Genomic DNA, 3,919 nt, shown 5'->3' with positions numbered 1-3,919 from the left:
AAGGATAGCAGCAGGGGCTGGGAGGCTAAACCAGAGGCCAGTTCCAATTTCAGAGCAGCTGGCTTCTCTCACTAGGCCTGGGTACGGCTCTTTTAGAGGCTGAGGCCACATACACAGGACATTTCTCCTCCTGGCCTCCCTTTACTTCACCCAATCACAAGGACTGCACAGTGAGCGCCTCTAGCTCCTCCCATGCAGGGAAGAGGACAATGTTCTTTCTACAATTTCATTTGCTTTTGTCATTTAATTTTTTTTTTTTGGTATGTGATTGTGTGTTTGTGTGTGTGTGTGTGTGTGTGTGTGTGTGTTTGTGTGTGTGTGTGCACGTGCATGTGCTGGGGATAGAACCAAGGGCTTCACCATACACATTACAGATGTTCACCACTGGGCCAGGTTGTTTAAAAAATTAAAAAAAAAGATTATGTTTTAGGGCTGGGATGTAGCTCAGTGGCAAGGCATCTGCCTTGCATTCGCAAAGCCCTGGGTTCGACCCCCAGTTTCAAGAAAAAAATACTTTTTAGTTATAGGTGGACACAATATCTTTATTTTATTTTTATGTGTTGCTGAGGATTGAACCCAGTGCCTCATGCACGTTAGGTGAGTGTTCTACCTCTGAGCCACAACCTCAGCCCTTAAAAATATTTTTTAAAAATTTTATTATTTTTGATTCTTTGCATCCTCAGTGTTAGCAGAGTTCCTACTGTTTAGCAAACATTTGGTTAACTCAAGTAAGTGGAAGAAACTGTCATTTGCTCAACTGAGTCATACTTTCCTGTGATAGTCTCATCCTGTTTCAACATATGGATCTGAATAAAACCTTGCCTAGGGGGAGGGAGGAGGGCAAGGAACGGGAAGGAGATGAAGTTATATTACCTGCCATGTACGATTAGGGCATAGTGAACCTCACTATGTATAATTATAATGCACCAATTAAAAAAATCCAAAACTTGCTTAGATTCTGATTTACAAGGTCAGACACAGTACAATTTCATACAAGCTTGGTTAAGTCAGGACCTGGGGGAGAGTTCCACTTCAGTAAAGAGGAAGAGTCCCCCAGGTAATATCAGGAGATTCAACTTCAGTATTTGGCCTTGGAGGATATTCTATCAAATGAGGCATCAGCCAGGACACAGGTCTGTCAGTTTCTGTTGAAGATGAGGCTGGCTCACCCTCTCCTCATCATTCAATCAGAAGTTAAAGACCTGCAAGTTCTTGACCATGCATAGATGTTGGGGATCACCACCACGTTCCTCTGGATCTGAAACTGGATCAGAACCTGGACTGAGGATTTTAAAAAATTATTTTTTTGTAGTTTTAGATGGACAGAATACCTGTATTTTATTTGTTTATTTTTATGGGGTGCTGAGGATCAAACCCAGTGCCTCACACATGCTAGGCAAGTGCTCTGCTGCTGAGCCCCAGCCCCAGCCCTGGGCTGGGGACTTTTTTTGTGTGTGTGCTTTACAGTAGTCTCCTTAATCTTGGGGTCCTCCTGTAGTGAAGGGTCTTCTGGCTTGGCCTAAGGTCTATCTGGAGATCCCAGGGGGCTGTAGGCTGTGACAGTGATGCCCTTGAAGTGGTACTGGATCATTTTCTTCTGGGGGAGGTACAGGTGACATTTGACTTGATTAGTCACTGGTTTATATTTGAGTTCAAGATCCTTTCAGTCTGGAAGTGGTTGAAGTTGGAGATGCCAAGGGCTTTCATCAACCCCTTGCCCACCTCCATGACCTCCCAGGCATCCAACAATGTTAATTTACTGGTGAGGGTATTGCCTTTATCATCTTTGGGGAATGGCTCCTTCCCAGACTGAAGTCCCTGTGGCCAGTGAATAAAATAGGTGTCCAGATAGTCTAGTTTCAGATCCTCGAAGGTCTTCTTTCTTTGAGGATCTTCTTATAGGCTTCCTTCCGAAGGCTTCTTTCAAAGACAGTGTACCACAGGTGGGAGCAGTGGCTCACTCCCAGTGGCTTGAGAGGCTGAGGCAGGAGGATCACAAGTTCAAGGCCAGCCTAAGAAATTTAGTGAGACCCTGTCTCAAAATAAAACTTTAGAAAGGGCTGGGGATGCAGCTCAGGGCAGGGTAGGGTGCTTGCCTTGTATGTGTAAGATCTGGAGTTCAATCCTTAGTACTTCAAGGAAAAAGAAGAAAAGAAGCATTAAATAACAAATTAGGGAAAAAAAGTAATATGCTGCAATTTAATCTTTTTTAGCATCTTTTTAAATATCACCAAAAAAATTCACAGATACAATTTGTGCACTGTAAAGTTTGGTCTTTTGAAGTGTTCCTGTCAATGTTTTTTAGTATATGCACAAAGTTTTACATCCATCCATTGTTTTTATTTTGCATTTTTATTTTATGGTGGTAGGATTTGAACCCAGGACCTTTTCCCAGGTCCATGCTAAGCATACACTCTACTATTGAGCTCTACCAACAGCCTCATTTTGAAAATTAGTTCTGTTTTCCTTTTTATTTATTTAGACAAATTTCTTATTGTAAAATTTCTTTTTCAGATTTGTACAAAAGTTGAGAGACTTTGGCATTTCACATCAGCCTTAGGAATCATGAACACAGGCCAGTCAGTCATGGATCTCCACTTTCCCTCCACATTGAGTTCTTGCAAAGCCAAGTTCAGTTCTCAGGTAATTTCAACTACAATTAAAAAAAAATTTATTTTTCAGTTGTAGGTGGACACAATACCTTTATTTTATTTTTATATGGTGCTAAGGATCAAATGCAGTGTCTCATGCATTCTAGGCAAGTGCTTTTCCTCTGAGCCACAACCCCAAATTCATCAGTGTGGCTCTTGTGTTTAAGGAAAAATACCATGTTAGAGTATGGCCTTATCATACCTGAGGCCCTAGGTGTGATCCCTGGATCTGTGGGGAAAAAATGCATATTATTAGCATCAACCAAGAGATACTCATTATCTTTCTTCTTTTTCTCCTTCTCCTCCTCCTCCTTCTTCTTTTTTTTTCCCAGAGATGCAGACAAAGGTGTATTTAGGAAAGCAGAGACATTATTTAGGAAAGGGAGAATGTGAGCTACCTTGAGAGTGAGAAGATTTTGGAGAAACACAAGTAATACACATTCAAGGGAGAATGTGGGCCATCTCTAGAGGGAGAGATAGCCTAATAATTATTTCTTAACATCATGAAATATCCAGTGAAGTTTCCTTAATTAACTCTTCTTCTCTCTCTCTCTTTTCTTTTGTCTATTTTTCCTTGTTGCTTTTAAATTTTAATTTAATTTAATTTTTTTTTATGGTGCTGGGGATCTAACCCAGGGCCTTGAGCATGCTAGGCAAATGCTCTACCATTGAGCTACATCCCTAGCTCCAAGTGTTCATTTATTTAGTGGTACTGGGGATTGAACCAGGGGCATTAGGCCATTGAGTTACATCTCCAGGTTTTCTCTAAATTGCTGAGGCTGGCCTTGAACTTGTGATGTTCTTACCTTAGCCTGCTGAGCTGCTGCGATTATAGGCATGGACCACATGCTCAGCTCCAAGTATGTATGTGTGTACATAATTTTGTATTTATTTACTTGTCCTAGGGGTTGAAGCCAGGGGTGCTTAACCACTGAACTACTTCCATAGTCCTTTTTTTTTTTTTTGAGACAGTGTCTCACTAAGTTGATTAGGGCCTTGCTAAGTTGCTGAGGCAGCTTTGAACTTGGGATCCTCCTGCCTCAACCTCCTGAGTTGCTGGAATCATCAAGTATTTATTTATTTATTTTTGTGGTGCTGGGGATTGAACCCAGAGCCTTCCAACTGAGCTAGAGCCCCAGCCCGAAGTATTTATTTTTAATAGTAGCTCAAAGAAAGAGGCAGATTAGAATTTGGAGTGTGGACTTTGGAGAGTCACGAATATTTGGGTTGAAATATTGGTTCTGTCCTTTAAGTCGGTGTGGCCTTGG

The 3,919-nt window shown here is 41.5% G+C and overlaps 1 pseudogene; it reads right to left on the bottom strand.

Annotated features, from left to right (window-relative positions):
• Nucleotides 1–1,118: 1,118 nt before the first annotated feature.
• On the bottom strand, nt 1,119–3,490 carry LOC101955148 (aldose reductase-related protein 2-like; annotated as a pseudogene).
• Between the last annotated feature and the right edge of the window lie 429 nt (nt 3,491–3,919).

This window comes from Ictidomys tridecemlineatus, chromosome 15 (assembly GCF_052094955.1).
Source record: "Ictidomys tridecemlineatus isolate mIctTri1 chromosome 15, mIctTri1.hap1, whole genome shotgun sequence".
Lineage (NCBI taxonomy): Eukaryota > Metazoa > Chordata > Mammalia > Rodentia > Sciuridae > Ictidomys > Ictidomys tridecemlineatus.
The sequence above is the reverse complement of the archived record's forward strand: the minus strand, read 5'-3'. Positions and strand labels throughout refer to the sequence as shown.